The sequence below is a fragment of the Gymnogyps californianus genome, chromosome 1 (assembly GCF_018139145.2).
Source record: "Gymnogyps californianus isolate 813 chromosome 1, ASM1813914v2, whole genome shotgun sequence".
Taxonomy (NCBI): Eukaryota; Metazoa; Chordata; class Aves; order Accipitriformes; family Cathartidae; genus Gymnogyps; species Gymnogyps californianus.
In genome coordinates this window covers 23,385,637-23,406,855 of record NC_059471.1, presented here as the reverse complement: position 1 = coordinate 23,406,855, position 21,219 = coordinate 23,385,637, and the positions used below count along the sequence as shown (strand labels likewise).

The 21,219-nt window shown below is 42.9% G+C and overlaps 1 protein-coding gene across 2 annotated transcripts in view; it reads right to left on the bottom strand.

Annotated features, from left to right (window-relative positions):
* The window catches only part of MTUS2 (microtubule associated scaffold protein 2), a 197,286-nt gene that overhangs the window by 81,574 nt on the left and 94,493 nt on the right, over window positions 1–21,219 (bottom strand). The window lies entirely within an intron of this gene.

Genomic DNA, 21,219 nt, shown 5'->3' with positions numbered 1-21,219 from the left:
TATCTGGGTGGATAAGTTGTTTCTGGCTTTGTAGCTGCTACAGGAGCCACCCTGCACACTCACCCTAACACCTGGGAGTTGCTGGTTGTCAGAGTAAAGGGGAATAGCAGGGCTCAGTGGTGCAAGGCACCACGTTCTCCTACCCAGGAAGGATTTCCCACAAACAGTCCCTCAGACCACACTCAGACATTTGAATAATAAGATGAAAAAAAAAAAAAATTCTGCCTTAACTCTCACATCCACTTCACTCATATCCTCATAATGAATCTTAGGTTGCCAAGGTTTCCAGTTTATATTGACCTCTTACAAAACCTCTAATGGGTTTGATTTCCTCCTGCATTTGCCATCTAGGGAATAATGACATCCTAGGCTCCTTGTAGATATAAGGAAATCAATCTTTTCTTAACATTTGAAAAAGGCAAAGTTGGACTGTCTTCTTTATCTATTGAGTAGAAAGCCTAAGAGGAGCAAAAGATTACCGCACATCTGGACTTGAACATTTGCAGAAGGATGAACATTTTGTTTGAAAAAATTAGTGGAGATAGTGGCAAGAAATACATAGGATTTCAGAAAAGGGCTATAATTTTTATTTCCATTATTTTAAAAAAATACAATACAATACTATTTAGGTACTGCCTGCAGGAAAATGATAACATTATTCTAATAATTGGCATGTCCAAGTCTCCAGTATTTTTAAGATGTAGGCTTCTTAAATGTGTGCAAATAAAGGAGAGATTTTTTTTTTGCCTTTCTTACTGAAAATCCACTATAAAAAAAGTGCAGGTTGGAAAAGAAAATCCTCTTTTCTGATAAAGGAAGAATATACCTTTTGGCTCTGACAAAACAGCTTTAAGTTTTGCTGTGTCTTTAAGGCTGCTTGCATATAACTCTTAATTTAAAGCGCATATCTGCAGTATACATGGACTTCTACAAACACATTTGACTTTTGTTCAAATAATAAGCCACACTAAAAATTCAAACAAAACAGTGTGCCGTACTCTACGCAGGAACAGAAAAACCTGAAGCATTTGTCATCTTTACACTGCTGTGCACATAACAACCCCTCAGCACATCAGGTCATTGCTTTATATCCAAACTACACGGATTTTTCACCCGTGTAACAAACCTGTAAGATTACATGCTGAATTATCTGCCGACAAAACACTGCTGACTTCAGTAAAGTCATGTCAGCAGAAAATCTGGCCCAGCCTGGCCCAGCCTCCTCTGCAGCTGTGCATGAGGACATCTCTGCCAGGTGCCAGGGGGATGTTACAGCATGTGTGTCCACCTCAGTCTGTTTGCATCATACTCCTGAAGTTACTCCTGAAGTGGTCTCAGATCTGTACTCACTCAGTCGGTTTGGGTAGCACCGCTTGTAGGAAGCTTTTTCTTTCCTCGGCTATTTGTTTAAAAGTTTCAGTTGTAGAAACAGTAACCTTGAAGAGGAAATTATTCCTATTATTTGCAGAGAAATGCCATTCAACTGCTTTTTAATGGAAATCCTTTATTCTCTATTGTGAATTATATTATATGGAGAACGTTTCAACTCACAAATCTGGCCAAATGGAAGCAATTCCCGCATTGAAGAAAGAGGCGTCCAGGGGAGTTACATAACCTCTTATTAAAAAAAAAGTTAAAAAGCTTTTCTAGGTATTGAAGATGAAGTGCAGCCAGCTACAAACACTTTTACAGTCTAAAACACAGTGCAAGAGGTCTGCTAATTACAGAAATGAGTGCGTGGGAAAGCTGACAAACATGGCCTCATCAGGTCCCCTGAATCAGGAAGGCCCAGTGCCTGGAGCGAGCTGGCTGTGCACCTCGTGCTGTGGCTGGACAAGCCCCTTCAAGAGGAAAAAAACAAAGAAAAGAAGTGATTCAGCTTTTGATCTTTTAATAAGAAAGGGACTCAGGGAGACAAGCTGCATGGTGTCTCCATGCAGACACATGTACTGGGTGTCTGTGGCAAGGTGTTGGAGGTGGGCCTGCGTCAGGAGAGGACTGGGCTTGCCCTGTACCACACACAGCCGGTTCCAGCTGGCTCCAGCTGGCTCCAACGGACCCACCACAGGGCACCGCCTGGCCTGTCAGCCAAGCTGGAGGCACCTCTGGGAAAATGTATCTAAGAAAGGGCAAAACGCTGCCCCGCAGTGAGGAGTGAGGAAAAAAGTGTGTGAGAAACAGCCCTGCAAGCACCAGGGTCGGAGAAGAAGGAGGGGGAGGAGGTGTTCCCTGCAGCCCCTGGAGAAGACCATGGTGAAGCAGGGATTTCCCTGCAGCTTGTGGAGAGGACCACGGTAGAGCAGATATCCACACTGCAGCCCGTGGAGGACCCCACACTGGAGCAGGTGAACAAGCCCTGAAGGAAGCTGCAGCCGGAGCAGGCTCCTGGCAGAAGCTGTGGCCCCTGGAGAGGAGCCCATGCAGGAGCGGGTTTCTCCTGAGGGACTGCAGCCCGTGGTAAGGACCCACGCTGGAGCAGGGAAAAGTGTGAGAAGGAAGAAGTGGCAGAGAGGAACTATTATGGACTGACCGCAACCCCCATTCCCCATCCCCCCTGTGCTGCTTGATGGGGAGGTGGGATGGAGAAGGTAGAAGAGTTGGGAAGGAAGAAGTGAAGTTGAGCCTGGGAAAAAGGGGTGGGAGTGAAGCTGTTTTAGTTTTTTTGTCTTTGTTTCTCACCTTTCAACTCTATTTTAATTGGAAATATATTAAATAATTTTCCCCAAGTCGACTCTGTTTTGCCTGTGACAGCAATTGGTAAGTGATCTCCTTGTCTTTATCTCTACCTGTGAGCTTTTTCATCTTATTTTCTTCCCCATTCTGCTGAGGAGGGGTAGTGAGAGAGCGGCTGGGTGGGTGTCTGGCAGCAGCCAAGGTCAACTCACCACAACAGCAATATCAATATATCCAGGATTTGCTGAGATAAGGTCAATGTTTAACATAAGAGACAATATCTCCCACTTTGCTCTTCACTCAGAGATGGAGTTTGGAAAGAGACATGGGGGTACAACAACACATGCATGTATAATATGCCCCAAAAAACCAAATATTTGCTGCTTCCATGGATATCACTAGGGCAGCGTATAGTTTCCCAGGAGCAGGGCAAGGTGAGCTCCACCTTGCTACGTATGGTGCTGGATTCCACTTTTCTTTTCAAATAGCATTCAAAGAAGAAATGAAATTAAAGATCCAGGAAAATGCATATTCCTCATGATCTAAGAGGAAAATAAAGGTTTTAATTTACTCGGAGGAATTCACTTCTTGAAGGAAAATCAGAAAGCTTATTCATCAGATGGTACTTGTCAGTCCATCATGAGATAATGCCTTCCACTATTATCTGCAGTGGGTGAGTCAGTAGCATCTGCCCTTCCCGAACACTAGTTCGTATTTTTCAGTAAAAGCCTGTACAGAAAAACCAGATGTGCAGTGCGTGAACAGTTTCCAGGTGATCACATCCTCTGTTGTATTGTGCCTCTTCCCTCCTACTCCTCTACCTTTGCATTCTGTCTAAACCAGGGCAGACTCCTTGCTTGCCTTTGAAGCACCTGGCAAGTCATTTGGGTGCTCCTACATAAAGCGCCCTGTATTTTTGCAGACTCTGTGCTCTACGAGGAGCAGCACTGCTGACTTTGCAGTAGAGTTTTTAACAGACTATTAATGATCCGCTGGAGCTAAAGGCCTTCAGCCTCACTTTTATCATCTCCTCACTATGAGCCCCAAGGAATCCTACTCTTCTGCTTCTGAAAAAAAAACCAGGGAAGAAGAAAAGGTGTTTGAAGACTTGCAATTTCTTTGGAGAGTCCCAGCTGCACCCATTCATCCCCTACACTGTTATGCCAGTAAAGACATGCAGAAGTCAGGGCTGGCAATGTATTGTAGGCTGCGTGTTCAAAGAAAACGATGACCAAAATCCCACTGGCTCCCGGATGGCTTGAGCCACCCTCTCTCTGTATCTGCCACTGTCCTCTTCACCATCTGGCCCTGCCCTGCAGCAGCTCACTTCAGGGGCTCCTCGCCCTTGGAAAAGGAAGGCTCTCTTGTATGTGTCACTAGGAGTTTGTGTGTCTTCTATGTGTTCCTTTTCTGGAATTATTTACAAAATTTATAAAAAAGGATGGAAATACGTTATGATATTACGTACGACTAAAACCAGCAGGAGCATGGGCGGGGGGAATTCTGGGTTTGACGAGAAATTAATTAAGCCATGTTGTATGGCAGGTCTTGATCTGAGAGGAGACAGCGATAGGAAGGGCTGCGTTCTGGAGCCCCACAGCCACAGATTTCCCTGCCTGCACTCAAGGGCAATAAAGTCTCCTTCTGTTGGAGAACTGGCGTCCTTTCTAGAAAAATAGCTTATCTGACAATGCCTATGGGTCTCTGTTTTGCTGAGAAACAGACCCCAAAAGAGTATCAAAGCACGAGCGCAGCTGCTTCTGCAGCTCCCTGTCTCGTGGGCTGCTATGTGAAGCCTATCGAAATGGAGTGAGTTTCCAGCTCCTCATAGCAGGTCAAGCATTCGCTGCACTGGCAGCGGGCTTGGAGCTTTTAGCTCCCCACTGCAGCTGTAATCACACCTGAGACACTGGGAATGTGCTGGCATCATGAATGTTCAGTCAAGCACAAACATTTACCCAGAGTAATAGCAAGCCCTTTCCATCTTAAAGATCCTTAGACACTACTTGACACTAAGTTTAATGACAATGAAGGTACATCTAGTTGTTGCAGCAGCGATCCCACTTAGTATTTCTAAGGCACTTTCCAGTCACAGAACTCAATGTGCTTTACAAATAACGAAGGAGTTGAGTCACTTTCCAAACTCACACAACAAGAGAATAGCAGAGACAGACAGAGAAAGTGAGCAGGAAAACCTGATGATGAATGAGGCTGGAATGACTTTTTTTCACCTGCAAAATATTGGGATGTATTATTCCTCTGGGTTTTACTAGGCTGCATTTCTGTGCCCCAGTTTTCAAGCACAAATAGAAGCACAAAATGAGACTTAAAATTACTGCTATGTGTAATGATCTGATAAGAAAAATATCTAAACTACTATGAATAATCAGGTGATGTTTAAAACAAAACCTCACAAGACACACTTTTCACTAAATTGGAACATTTGCCCATCATTCAGTTAATGTCCACTCTTTATTTCTGATTTTTACTTGTAAAGTGGTAAGTGATTTTTATACACTGATTACAAGATATGCAGCCTGTCAGCTGAGCTTTTTACTTCCCTATTTTAAGGGTTACTGTTTTAAAGTCCAGCACTGTATATTTCAATATAACATTTCACAGTGTAATTGTCAAGAGACACAATTGAATGTACAGCTCTGTAGCTCAAGCTGAAACAATGCTATTGACCAAGCAGTACAATGCGATCATTAGTCCTGAGGGCTTACCATGCTATTACGATGTTATGATAGTAGATGAGAGTACTAGCTGGCTAATTTGGTTTTTTGTCTTTGCTGAGAGCCAGTGCCTGGTATTTCCTGATACAACAGGCCAAATGTGCAACGCATCAGGGACAAGCTGATGACAGGTTTCTTTTCTGTCCAGGACAAGAAGAGGCTTAAGGACTGATGTTCACACAATGCTTAAACCTAGCTTTCTTACCTCAAAGTATTTTTTCCCATTGCATTTTTTTGGCTCAGACAAAGGTGTTTGAGCAATAATCCCCTGTAACGTATTTATTTCAGAGGAGGTTTGTTCATGCCCATACGCCTTTATAAAAGCTGATTTTTCAGAAGTCTTAGCATTCAAAACAGAAACCTGAATTTTGAATTTTGAGCTTAATAACTTCCACCAAAATAAGGAGCCAAATCTGCGACATCTGTCAGCACAGGAGCCAGCTCTCTGAGCTTTAAATGGCTTTGGGTCTCTGCACTGCAGATGACTACCTCTAAGACAGCCCCTTCATTGCTAGGGAGGGAGTTTGGTGCCATCATTGATGATTAATGACAGCTATGTGATCAGTCATGGCTTTTGTACACTACCACTTACATTTGTAAGAGATTGCTGCATGTCCGTCCTTCTCCCCGTGCCCTCCAGTCCTAAAGCCAAGCACCTTTCTCCTGTGACACCTGCTGTCGGACGGTTTTGGCCCCTCAGATCTGGCCGTGCAGACAGCTGTTGGGGCACCTGAAGGGTGGGAACCCTGCAAAGTCGACCATTGCCAGAAGAGCTGCAAAAGCACCTCTGTGCAGATGCACTGGCAGGCTCCTCCTTCACCTCCAGCTGCCCATGATTGCTTCTGCAGCCAGAGGCTGGATCCTGCACTTCGAGCTGATCCAGGCAAGCAAAACACAGAGGTGGTGCTTCTGGCAGGGTGGAGGGAAGCATCACCCCTTCAGGCTGTGCTTTCCTAACTCAATAGGCAGTTGCACTACCAGGGCAGCACTGGCAACGTTATTCACGGCAGGATGCCCTTGCAGACACGGCCTTTAATTGAGGCTTGGTCTATCAGGCTGTATCTACGTTGCTAAATAAAAGCCGGCCAAGTTGTATAGGCTGGCTCATCCTGACACCCACTCAGGGTGACTATAGCAGCTTTTCTTGAGAGAGTTAGAGCAGCCCAAACCACAGCCACAGTGTGAAGAACAGGGTGAGGGATCAGAAGACTGGGCTTAGCCTGGCTTCCAGGCCCTCCCCTGCTCACCAGCGCAGCTGGACTTGCAGCTAAGCAGCATCCACTGAGCTGGGCTGTGTGTGCTCCCAGCCTGTGGCAAAGGAGGTCACTCAGCTTAGCCTCACATGCAACAAAGTGGATTTAAGAGAAGTGGAGGTGTTTTGCCTCTGCCAAGTGGAATTGAAGCTCCTTCCTTGACATGTTTTACTGTTTTTGATGAGTCAGAGGTTTTGAAATCTAGATTAATTTTTGTGGCACAGACCCATCTTCAGTGTCCTTCATACATAATAGATAGTAGAAATACAGCCTTCTGCTGATGCACCTCCTTGTATCAATACTAACTTATTCATTTCACCTCACCAATTAAAATACACATTTTAGGATCCAGCTAAATGGATTTCTTACCTGAGTGGGGTTACATGCTGCTCCCTACTGAAGTGTTACAAGCTTCATTGGGCAAGGTGAAAATTTCACCACAAAGTAAAATTTCTGTATGTGTTAGTGGGAGTTGCAGACAACTTGCTGACTATGCCGCACTTTGGAATCACATAACACATTTTATTTGGGCTCTTGTTAAATGTTACACCTCTACCAGGCAAGATGAGCATTTCATTATGTAACAAAATTTCACCGTATGTTGGTGGTAGCTTTGCCTACCACTGGCGGATTGTACAGCTGCTTGGCTAGCTGAGCTCGTTTGTATAGCTGGCTAATTAAAGCCCCATAGGGTATAGAGTGAAGACAGCATAGTATTTTGCTGATCAATCATAATGTTTGTCAGAAAGGATAACATAAGGTTATTGGTATCTTGCCAAAGATACCTGGACTACGCAGACTTTTTAAAATGGGCCTGAGACATCACTGCGTATCCACCTTCTGAAAGGGCCATCTCTTGGCACTGTTTGGAGCTGAATTGTCAAAGGTCATTCATGACCAAATCTTCCCTGCAAATTTTCCTCATTCAGTGTATGACTCTGATCACAGTGACAAGAAACATCCCACATCACAAATACTCTGCTGAAGTGTCTCGTGTGGTACCCTGAGGAGCTGAGGCAGTAGGACTACATACTGGGGAATGTTTGCTTCTCTAACTGAGAAGAGAGAAACATATCTGCTGCAAGCTTCTCCTAGACATAAGGATTAAGATTTCTAACAGATCAGATCAGAGTAACCTGATCTTATTGTATAATTACTGAAGCCTATCAATCAGTTGTAGGAAGGGCTGGTTCTTAACACCTGAGGTACAATGAAGGCAAGCAAGTGCTTTTGGAAGCTCTACTTGCTGACACAAGTTAAGAAGAACATATTACATATCAGTTAAACATTTAATTTCCCCTCAGCAGCTTCATTTTGGGAGAGAAAATAAGTAGCTATATCCAAGCAACAGATTTTTTAAAATCCCGTGTTCAGTAAATTTACTGAAATGAACTGTTATTGAAGGCTGAATTTGTAAGAAATACTGTATTTGATCCCAGTGAGGGCAACTGAAGTGTTGCCTTCAATGCAAGCCAAGTTTGACTTAGGATGAGTGCTTTAGGAAAAATGCTACTACTCTCCATACTAAGCAAAAAGCACATGAAGTAAAACAGGAGCACAGTTTTACTTCTGGTATTTGTCTGGCAGGGTCATACGCTGTCTTACAGAGGAGATGGGTGAACACAGGTCCAAGGACCACTTCTCCCCCTTGTTGCCCAGTAGAGTAGTCCTCCACACTGCAACAATTCCCAGGCACTGTAGAGCTGTCACAGTGACACCCAGCATCGACAGCATTTTTGCCAAGGACACATCTACGTTCCAATGCCCTCAGCTGCCAGAATGGCCCCTGGGATCACCAGTGGTTGCACAAAAGTTAGAACAACCAAAAAGAAGATACAGATAACATCCTTTTTCTACTAGCACTAAAGCGTTAATGGCATGTATCAACCTACTTAGGGGGGAAATTTCCTGGGTAGGAAGATTTTGATGTTCCTGGGTGGTACTTCCGTCCCAGCATCCACATTTCTAGAAACACCAGTTTTGTAACATGACTTGTGCTCATGACCATCTGCTCTAATGGCACCATGCCTACTTCTGAACTGGCATGCCAGTTTCAACAGGGCACAGGCACCCATGAAAGATAGGATTAGAAGTGACATCTGCTCTGCAAGAAGTTCCTCCTGATGGCAAGAAGTGCCAAATTAGAGCCACATGCCTTATTATAAGGAATGACATCTGTTGACACTTATAGCATTATATCATCAACAAATGCCTCTTTCCTGGAATTGCTGCTTCTAATTTGCTTGAGCACTGGCTTGGAGTGTCATATTTGGACACTTAAAGGGATATAATCCTTGGTAAAAGTGTTAATGAAATTCCAATGGTGTTAATGAATTTCCATCAGCTTTAGCAATCCATACTGGATGCCACAGCTTACCAGACTAGGAGAGGTCAAGCAATGCCCTAGCAATTGTCAATGCTTAAGGTCTGGTAGCATTCAGTCCTGCTCCTCCCTGCCAAGCCACAATAATGTGTGTGCTACAGTTTACGTGGAATTATGCTAGATCAAAGAGCTAGTAAATGTGTCTGCCTTCTTCCTTGGCATAACGATGACTTCAGAGCATGCAATATGGGCTAAGGAGAGGAGATGTCATACTAAAACCTCAAGGATGGCAGAGCCCTAGACAATCTCCAGTTAGTCACTAATTAATTGCGTTTTATGAGCTCAGGCACAGATCCTCAAAGCTGCTTAGGAACTTAACTCCTATTTCATTTCACATTCAAATTCAACTCACGCTACTTATTCTTAATCACCATCCCAGCCCTGAAGGAGTTTCAAACCAACAGATGTCTCCATTTCAGAGTACAAAGGATGCAAGCAGCTGAGCAGAACCTCCCATGAATGCTGAACAGTGCTTTGGTTGGAGGAGAAAGGTGGTGACAGGCACCAAAGCTGCACTGTGCTTTAGAGACAGGCAGGGAGGCATCTAAGCTGTTCATAGCAGCCATTCGCTGTGCTCAGATCATGTTCATCCTCTTGGACAACATGCTGTTCAAGAAAGAATTTGCCCATCTTTTATAGAATAGCTTGGGTTAGCCTGGCTGACTGGGACATCATCTGAGCTTCCTTCTCCCACACCCCTGGAGGACGTCAGACCAGCAGGTACAACTATCTGTCCTGCTGGAGCTGAGCCACTCTGCACCAGCAGACAAGGAAAGAGGCAGGGGTGCCCTCGTCACTCATGTCCAAGAAACTGCCTAGTTCTCACAGAGTCACTCCTGCATCTTTTAGAAAACAATGTGTAAAACACAATGTTTACCATTTCCCATGCCTACAACAGCAAGAGTTTCCACAGTGGGCACATATTCCTGCCCCTTTCCCCCCCCTCCCCGGCATACCTCCTACAATGAGGATAAGTCCAAACAAGAGTTGCAGGACCATTAGAGGTTTCCAACTTTTTTTATCTGTTTGAATTGTCCTACTGGAAATTTTCCTTCTGGTGGTATGGACCTTTTGAGAAATGTCACGTATTTATTTCTGTATAACATATGAGAACCTGCTTTTCCTAGTTAACTTTCATGAATTCCTTGTAAGTAACGCACAACGTGCACTGTGCTGCTCTGCACTGGCTCCTGTCTAGATTTGTGTTTTGTGGCTATTTTAGATGTCATACAGAAAAAAATCTATAGCAAAATAAAAATCGGATAAAAATTATTGTGTAGTCCAGAGTTTCAACAGTCAGGAAACATGTTTCAGTGGAAAGCTTTATTTTTCCACATGCACTGGGTATACTGTCTTCTAAGGCTTCAAAAATAACCTTGACTTGTAGAATTCTGCTGATTAAATGATGTTTTCCTCACAAAACATCTTAACCAGTTTGATCAAACTAAGTTTTGTTTTAATAAATATTGTCAGTTATGAGGAGCCTGCAAGTAAAACTGCAATTCAAAAACACCTAGAAAGAGAAACCCACAAGCAAAACAGGTATCTATTATAAATGGCATTATCCACGGAGAGTAAGCATAAATTTTCAATATGTGACCTGTTAAAAATTTTCCTCATCTCATGTTTACTAAAACCAGTGCCTTTAGTAGATGATTTTGAGCAAAATCCAGTTGTTTTACAGTAAGCTAATTTTACAATTAGCAATACTAAATGCTGTGACCCAGTGATCCAGTTAAGTAAGTTTTATAAAGCGTTTTAGCTGCCATTATATTTCTATGAACTGAAATAATCTAAACCAGTTGGCCCATAATATTTTGCAGGGAACAGATGTTTAATTGCATTTATTTCACAAAATGAAAGCTCTTAAAAGTATATAAAATCAAAATTCTATTGAAACCCACAGAGGTTAAATAGAGGAGGAAGGTTCTTAAAAACTGACAGTGCCTTTATAGAACAAATTATTTAACTTTTCTACTTGATAAAGTATCAAACATTTTGTTCATTTGAACCTTTTACAGTTTTTTTTCCCCTTCCTATTTGAATTTAGCCGACTGGTAGTAGCAGTATTCAAGTGAGTAGCTTCTCTTCGTTACAATAAATGCTACTGATAAGTAATAAAATGTAAGGCCATTTAATTGGAGCATGCAGAAGTGATTTCCACAGGGTTATAATGGCAGAGCCCAGAGTGGAACGGTGAAGCCACATACAACCGGCCCCTAGGGAGCGCCAGCCACCAGGAGCACCACAAGCAGGGCGTGCAAACACCTCTCAAGTGTCTGGCAGCAGACAAAACCAATGAGCAAGATTCACAGGGAGAAACCGCACCAGCACCACGTACTAAAAGCTGCAAAAGGAAGCGGCGAGTGCTAGTAGTGGGTGTCTCTGCTGAGAGGCACCGAGGCACCCATCTGCTGGCCTGATATATAGTTAAGGGAAGTTTGCTGATTGCCAGGAGCCTAGATCTGGGATGTCACAGGGAGACTGCCACAACTGGTTAAAAGCAGACTACTATCCCCTACTTCTTCTCCATGTGGGCACCAATGACACAGTTAAGCAAAACCTGGGCAAGATCAAGCAGGACTTCAGAGCCCTGGGAGCCCAAGTGAAAAGGACAAGGGCTCAAGTGATCTTCTCCTCTGTGTTGCCAGTCAGGGATAGGGGTGAAGGCAGAAGTTGACACATCATACAGATCGATATCTGGCTTTGTGGCTGGTTTCATCACCAAGGCATTGGTTTCTATGATCACGGGATGTTCTTCAACAAATACAGCCTATTGGGGAGAGATGGGATCCACCGATCTAGAAGAGGCAGGAGAATCTTCGGTAGCAGATTGGTTTACTTAGTGAATCATGCTTTGAACTAATAAACTTGGGGGGTAGGGTCCACAGCTGCAACACCTGTATATCCATAAGCAACAGAGCGGATAAGCGCACCTACCAGAGTAGTGCGGAATGCTCCCCAACCCTTTCCAAAGGCAAGTACACATGTAGTCTGGGCAACAAACAGGAGGAACTGGAACTCTGTGCCCAGTCTGAGAGTTATGACGTTACAGGAATTACAGAAACTTGGTGGGAAAATTCATATGACTAGAAGACCGCAATGGATGGCTACAAACTCTTTAGGAAAGGAAGAAGAGGAAGTGGAGTTGCACTTTATGTAAAAGAGAAATTTGAGCGTATAGAGGTGAGCTATGGAGTACCGTCTCTAGTTCTGGTCCCCACAATTCAAAAAAAACATGGACAGGCTGGAGGTGGTCCACAGGAGGGCCATGAAGATGATCAAAGGGCTGGAGAACCTGCCCTGTGCGGAAAGACTGAAGGAGTTAGGTCTTTTCTCCCTGGAGAAGAGAAGGCTCAGGGGAGACCCCATCACAGTATTCCAGTACTTAAAGGGCTTCTACAAATCGGACAGAGGCTCTCTCTTCACAAAGAGCCACATGGAGAAGACAAGGGGCAACAGATACAAGCTGCACCGGGAGAGGTTTCTTCTCGACATAAAGAGGAAATTTTTTACATTAAGAACAATCAATCACTGGAACAACCTCCGCAGGGACATGGTAGAGTCCCCATTGTTGGAGGTTTTCAAGATGTGACTGGACAGCATGCTAGATAATCTTATCTAGGCTCCCTTTCCCACAGAAGGTTGGACCAGATGATCTTTCAAGGTTCCTTCCAACCTGGGCAATTCTATGATTCTAGAAAAGGGGAATAATAAATGAAGAACCCCAATTTCCAGTGCCAGGCTTAAAATAAGGACTATACACCACTACTTGCTCAGACAGTTGTAATATAAATGATGGTATTATAATACCATTTATGCTCTAGACATATATTTCTTGCTGGGTTTGTAAATGAGAAAGATACGAGTCTGATTGATTACTGAGAAGATGGAAATCTACACTTCAGAGAGCAAACATAGCCTGGGCAGCCAGGCGTGAAATTCCTTGTCCGACCGCAGCGCTCCAGCGCTCTTGCCACGTGCCCTGGCATTGGGGAGTCTTCTTCGAGCAAGTGGCTTTTGTGGGCAGGAGCCGTGTCATGCCATGTCAGCATGTTACATCATGGTATCTGCTACTTTTGTACAGATGTTACAGTTACTCTTAAATCAAAGGCTGCTGAACTGAAAATACTTCAAGGTGCCAGAAGCGATTTGTGGGTAGAATTCTTACTTCAAGAGGCTAATGAATACATCCAAGGGCACTGGCAATAATATCACAATTTCCTGGACTAGCACTGGTTACTTGGATAGAAATTACACAAGTTATCAAAAGGTCATTAATCTGTTCCTGGTCTTCTGCATCAGTGGGCAAGTTGCTGCCACTGGACCCATGACTGCAACATCTGTTTTGACATGATATAATACTGTGACATGCAGGTAAAAACTTTTTTAGGATTGGACACTGACACTGTTACTAAAATGGCACGTAAACTTGATAAAGGGAATGACATTCTAAAAAAACATTTTAAAACCATAAACAAGTCACGACTGAGTTAACTTGTTAGAACATTGTCAGGCGCAGACAACAGAGCACCATTCACACAAACCAGAAGATCTTCTATTTGGGAAAAAACATTTTATTTTTCAAAACTTTCACTTTTTTTATTTTCTCCTACTTTCAGTAGGAAAGCAGGCTCATGGTTTGTAATGAAATTAGGATGTATATCATCATCCTTTTCCAATAGTACTCAGGAAACCACCGTAAAGAAGCACAATGAAATGGTATTTCATTGGACACACCAAACTGCCCTCAAGCAAGGCCTTCCAATGATGCCAATGGAAGATGCATATCCCACCTAGTCTTTGTGGCAAACAAAATTATATGAGCTGTGTATGGCTTGAAGGCTGCACATGTCCTACAGATAATACGAAGTTTGATTCATTGTAGGTGCCCAGGAAAAATATTCAGTAGTTCAAAAGACACATTCTGCTGCTATGTGTTTGCCCCTGCTGCACCACAGCTGTGTGTCCAGTCAGGAGGAGAGGGGAAGGGTGAGCACGTACCACCCAGACACCCCTGAGGGCCCGTAACTGAGCCAAGGGTAGATCTCCCTTCCACATCCTTTCCAACAGCCTCTGCTTACAGTACCTGCTAACAGCCCCATGAGCAGGGGGTAACACAGCGTCCTCTCTGAAGGGACAAGCTTCACAAGAGGAGAACATGGCTGTGTAGATTGGGCTATTTTGCACTTGGCCTGGCTGGGACATCTGACACTGTTTGGTTGGACTGACCCTACGTTCCTGCAAGGTCATTCCAGCTCCATCAAGAGGACGTGCAATGCCCCTTGGAGCTGGCTGTTTAAAAGTAACTACCAGGCTTTACACAAATCTGAATACCGAAAGCATTGAAGCTTTGCCATGAGCAATACTTAGTTAGCCATAAAGCACCCAACCAATGCTATTTAAAAACAAGTGGGAAGTCTTCCTATGGTTTTGCTTGGTTTCAGCAACCCACAGCAGAGTTGGAAACCCTGAGGGTCTCTGCCTGCAGAGTCCATGGGCAGGATGTGAAGGATTCAGGTAATTTCAAATTAGGCAATGAAACAGAAAGTAGAACTTAAATCACAGTTGTGAATTGTGACTTTTCACACATTCTGTCACAGCCAAATCCATGAGGACCCACTGGGACCATTCAGTGCTTCCAGGCCATGGTCTTTTAAGGTTTTGGGTACTTGGTTGGATTTTGGGCTTAGATTGGGGAAGGAAGAGGTTATTTTGTTTTGCAAAAAGTCTCTCTATATAAGATCATATTTCTAAATCTATCGCTTTTAAAAAACAAGGTTCTGATGTTACAAAGAGGCATAATTACCTGTACCTTTGCCATTGCTCTTTTTCTTAATTAGGACCTTTGAAGATAAATTCACTTGCCCATCTCTGGCATGTGGAAACTGAACTGCAGGATTAACCAGAAATGCCCTATTAATTTCACTTCTGTATAAATCATCCTGTAGTTAAGATCTGTAAGGCACTACTTAAATGAAAGCTTTTTAATCATACATTTAGTACATGGGTTATTGAAGTAGGAAAGCTTCTCATTTTGTACAATTTTAAATCCCAGTAAATTTTTTAAGACACTTGAAATTATTAACAGGATCAAGAAAGGGTATGTGTATGTGGGGAGTGGGGTGGGGGGTGAGTGGGTGTGAAGGGGTCAAATTATTTTAAGGAGGCGTAAAGTACAGCCAGAAGTATGATCGGTAGTGTTTTATACCAACACAAATAATGTCCTTTTGTATTGTAGGCACATTTAATTAACTGTGCATGTACTGTACAAATGCAGAAATATTAAACCAGAGCATTGTCTACTGGAAAACTGTAATTCAAGTGATTTCCATAGTACTTCAATTGCAGGAAAAGGTCTCCAAAGCCCCCATGCTCTTGACGAGGAGCTGGATAGCTCTTAGCACTGCTAACGAATGGCAGAGGCCTCAGGAGAATGTAGGCGGCAGATCTGCCTTGGAGACTCTCCCACGTTGCTTTGCTGGCTCTGCGGAGTTTCCTTTTCCTCTGTGGTGGCACAATCTGACAGGCCCACCACACGCCCTTGGTGTTTCTCTTACATTCCTGGGCCCTGAAGGCAGGTGGTTATGTGAAAATCTCAGCTGCTATTACTGTAAAAGAAACTTCTACTCCTTCTTTTTTTTTTTTTTCCTTCTTCAGCACAGAAATGTAGCCTGAAACCGTCTCCAAGATCTTTCTTTTAAAGAAATATCCTGGGGTTTTTTGAAAGTGCATGAACACTGATATCACATTATACTACTGTGATAACATGCAGGTTAAAGGTGCATTTGCTCTGAGGAGTGCTTAAAAAGCTCCTCCTTCTCTCAGTTAAACATAAACAAAGATCTCAGACAATGTGAGTCCTAGTTCCTGACATTTAAACATGTGGGTAGTAGCACAGCTTTGGAGCAATGATACTGAAGACAAAGAAGGAGGGTCTTAGAGGAGACAGAGCAGGTTTCCTACTGCAGAAAGGCCAATATTGCTTAAAACTCTATGTATTTTCTTTGTAAACTCCTTGGGATCAGGGATACAAGAATATGCACCAAGCCTGTCTGTGTCTCCCTCCAAAATTCCTAAATCCCATGGATGCAGGAGGGAGTGGAAGATATTGCTGAGGCTCTTTGCAGAAAGGATGACTCCTTTCTGCATCAAAATTAGAAAATGTGTGTATAAGACCTGATTTCACCAGGATCTAGACATAATACAGGCACCTTTTATTTTACCTATTGTAATTTTGGTGGTCAGTAGAGAGTCACACAAGTAAGCACAAGTGTTTTACATGCTGGTGGAGAAAAGGGGGAGAGAAAGAGTTGCTGTTCACTGCCTGAATTCTCCAAACAGCCTTCAAGGAAGAATGGTCCAGCCTGTCCCAGCCCTACACCCCATATCCCCAACCCTGCCTAGAAGTGAGGGAAGGATGCAGGCTCACAACAAGGTCTCACTGGAAGAGTGAACTGCAACTGTTGACCAAAAATAAGGTGAACCCACAGCTCCTTTCCTCATCTTTTGTCATCTTCATCCTCTTTTCTTTGTGACCTAAGTGACAGTAGATCACGAATTTGTCACAACTGAAGATACTGCAAGTTTTGGCTGGTGCCCTCTATTCAGTTTCTTTCCTTACAAAGGGAGCAGAGAGCCTGCAGTACAATCCCGCAGTCAGTGTCCTGCGGTCACCATTACAAGGTATCATCTTCTGCAGAGATTCAGACTACAGGTTATTTGCTATCAAGATTTTTCTTCACATTGAAAAATGGAATTAAGTATGTGATGATTAGTAAGACAGTACTTTGTCTGTGTAGAGGCAAATCCTGGGCAATCTGTCTAGCTTCTTCAGCATCATTTTGTCAATGCTTTTATTTTAGCAAGAGAGCTATGAAGATGAACTAATTGTAAATTGCTTGGGATGAAAGGTATTAGGTAAATATCAGATACTGTTAAAAAAATGTTTTTCTGCAGATGAGGTGAGGTTTATCTGCTTTTATTTGTGCCCATGCAATTCTGGTAAATGTGAGAAATCTTTGTTAAAAGCCACCTCCAACCAAGCTGCTAGTGCCTGCAGTGCAATATCACAGTAGTCATTCATTAACGAAACCCACCTTTATCTTGACAGCTTTTGTTTTAAAACAGTGTGGCAACCAGTGCTGTTTGCCTACAGGAGGAAAGATGTGCTAAGTAAGGAGTAATTCATGGGTGTAAATATGAAGGGAATAAATTGCGCTTTAAAATATTTATAAAATGCTACTAGAGGTCTATTACGAATTTTCAGAGCAAAGCATCTAGCAAGTTATACTCACACTAAAAGTGGTGGAAAAATAAATTCTAATACATATATATGCACATATATACATAAACCATACACACATTACTTTTTTAAAACAATGGGAAATTTTGAAAATTAACATTATTTGCATAAGGGACTTAAGAAGAAATATATGACACACAACAGGAGTACTGGATCTGGTAGCTGTACTGCTCCATATACTTACTCCTCTAATAAGCAATCCTGAGCTTATTTCAGTATTATCTTAGCAGAAAGATATTAAAAGAGATAATGTGGGAGCTCCCAGAGTAGGTTTTCAGGTGGAATTTGAGACCTGAGACACCTGGCAGAGCAACAGTGAAAGCTGCATTTCCTTTGAGTAATCCATCTAGAACCCAAGCTATGAAATCCCATTTCCCGATCCATATTTCCCAAACTACAGGATGTTTCCCTAAAAGTGAAGCTGCTAATGGGCTCCCAGTGGGTGGGGGGGGCATTTACACTACACGTGGAATATTTTTCATGTTACAGAAAGCAGATGCTTGACATACAAATGACCTCCGATATGGTAAGCATGAACATGCACATGTTACTGTGGCAGAGCAGGTCCTTGCAAAAGGCTGGGTGTGAAAGTAACCAAGAACAACCCTCCTCTGCCAGGGCTGAGCTGAATTTGGGCTAATGGGTCTGCTAGTACTGCTAATTGGAGAGTTCACGCTCTTCTCTCTTCTTTAAAAGCAAAAAGTAATTTGGGGTTATATCCTCTTGGAAATTTTGCACGCTAAAAGGATCATGCTTACAGCCCTGTAGCATGAGAAACTACTCTTGTCCAAATATGAGGTGGGCTAACTGTATCTCACTACCAGCTGTCTAGGCTGCTGCCAAAGGACAGGTTTTGTTGGTTGTGCTGGTTTCAGACTGGACAGTACCTGAACACTCGTGTCTTACAGCATGCAGTGAGAAGCTGCTGTGCCTAGCGTCCTTCCCTACACACAGCCTTACAGTCTTCTGGAGTTAATGAACAATGAAATAATAGTGGAATAGGGAGGAAAAGAAGGCCCACCCTTTGGGAGTACTTCTGATACTCCCTGTGATGGACAGCATCTGCTTTATCTGCTCACAGTTTATTGTGCACTTCATGTACAATAACTAGGTGCGGCTGGGTAGTAAAGAAGGTGGCTGCTGTTGACCTGGGAGAGGGAGAAGCAATCCTCCTGTTAAAAAAGGGTCATCTTTATGGACAGGCAGGAAAAGAAGAGTGACAACCTGTCATTGGAGACACCAGGAGACTCCCGAGGAAACCAGGGGGGAGCAACACTGCCAGGCCTCGGAGATGACAATGTCCCCAGGCTGCCGGGGGCTGGCAGAGCTCAGAAAGTCACCACAAACAGCTAGACCAAGCATGACTGGAGGCAAGGACCCATCTGCAAGGAGCAGTGAATAAGGGGATGTATCTATCCATGCTCTGTTGTTTAAAACTCTCTCAAATGGCATTGTTCCTAGTTTGTGTTCTAACAAACCTAATTTAATGATCTAACACCCTTCAAACGGCTCATTCTAACAAAAGTTGTGGGCAGCACACTGTCAAACCAATGGCTTCGTTGGGCACTGCCAGCTCCTTTAGTGTGACCTGAATTCACCAAGCACCTGCCAAACCCAAGATGAAGAATGAGCTTGTAGAATACAATGCATGGATCACGGTGCCAGCCTGAGATATCCTGTCTTTAATCTAATGCTGTGAACAAGCATTTAAAGAGATTGAATACTTGGTGGCCAGCAACACAACTTCAGATATTATTTTTTTTCATGACTGGGAATTACAAAGAATTTTGTCTGAGAGCAAGAAACAGTAGTAGCCTTGCAGGACACACATGGAGGTAATATTTTATATTTTAGATCATATGTCTCCTAAGCAAAGTATAGCCATGATTAGAAATTAAGATCCACTCCACCAGAATCTCAAGCTCAAAAATAGTTAGTGGCTTGTCAGTAGCTGGGAAAAAACAAACAGCTTCAACTTTTATAAGTGGTAACAAATTTTTCTTCTGGATTTACATGACACAGTTTCATGAACTTCTTTTGGAGTTTGTTTTGCATCTTATTTTCTTGTTTATACAATGAAAAGACAATGGAAAGCTTGAAAAACATACTGACTTTTTCAGATTAGTCAACACACCAGATATTGCTGGTTTCTCTGGAAGGTTTGTGATTTTGTTCAAATTCATAATGAAATTTTAACTGTTACACCCCAGGCAGGGTTTTTATCCTCTTTGTATTCTCTGGAATTGAGAAAAAAAGAAAAGTTTTAACAAAGAGTTCCTGTGAGTTTGGAAACGTAACAGATTCTGCTGAAAAAACTCTAAATTAGATTAATTTGGGGTGGGATTCTTCATGAGTATTTCACCTGGTTCTTGTTAGCAGAATGCAGGGAATTGCAACAAATCAAAGAAGTTTCTGCATTTTGGGTGATCTGGAAGATCATTTCCATTTAACAATGTCAGTATCATCGCCAACTTCTGCCCATCTATTTATTTTTTCAGCAAGCTGTTTCATGAATAGAAGGACTAATGAAATCTGGTCTCCTTTGAATTTGTGTTCTGTGTGCTGTATACATCTCCACTGCAGTGACGATGACAGCACACTCAAGTACCAGTTATTCCCACCACAATGCTCCCAGCTCCCTGTCAGATACAGTGTGAGCCCCTACCACGATACTCTTAGATCCTCCTTGTGTTTGCAGCCTCAGTGTTCCCCTCCTGAAAAGGCTTCATAAATAACACAGAGGACCTTCATTGCTCTTCCGCAGCCTCTAACTACTATACAGGCTCTGATGTTGTGGCAGGTTTTGTGCCAGCAGGCCAAACAGGTCCTGCACCACTGAACTCACAGGATAGGATTTTTCTTAGTGGAAAGCAGTAATTTGGATCTTCAACTTTTAGCAAGCTGCTAATTCTTATGAAACCTGTAGGATCTGGAGTGGCTTCTGCCCTCAGAGCAGTTAAAAATGCAGGAGAGATGGAGAAACTGCAGTTTATTAATACAGGACTAATCCCACTGGCTTACACAAATTTTGTTTCCTTGGGAAATCATGAAAAAAAAAAAATTGTGTGAGAGAGAAAACCCAAACACTTAATGTATTATGATAACATTTTAAAAAGGAACATCTCCCGGAACAAAGATGGCTTTTGGGACCCAAGGGAAGGAGGAAAAGCCCTTTGCTGTCTCTGTCAAAATGACTGCAGTGATACTGGAAAGGAAGCCTGGGTCTGGACTTTCCAACTGGTGAGCTGTGGGAAGCCTCTCTAATGCTATACAGACACTCCAATTTAAGCAGGAGTATAATAAATTCAGCTGTCATACATTTGCTACTAAAAGAAGAAATATTTTTAAGAAACATATTATTAACTTAAACGCTACATGAATCCTTCAAAAGCTAAGACTCTGAGTGGACTACTGAAGTGAGAGTGCTTTCAGGCTATGCTTAATACGTGTCTTATTAATTTAAAGCCTCATGATTGCCTTCAATGTGATTATGACCCGAAATCAACCCCCATTGTATTTGCCAAAGTTGTTGTTAGACTTTTTATGTGGTGGAACAATCATTTCTGAAAGCCTGACTGTTTTTCAGAAGGTAAATACATGAGTGTCCTACTTGGATTACTTGAGCCTCGAGGCCTGGAGTCCCCAGGGGCTCACTCCACAAAACCAGGACCACCCAGCATCCCACATTACACATAAACAAACACACACTTGCATACAAAGAACTCGTACAGAGTCATGTTTTCCATTTACTACCCAGAAGCAGAAAACAGTCCTTTAAGAGATGGGGAAGATTTGCTGAAAGGTTCTCCTTCCTGGGCCCTTCCAAAGTGCCAAGTGGATGGAGAGCATTTGTGCCCCCTGGTACTGGAG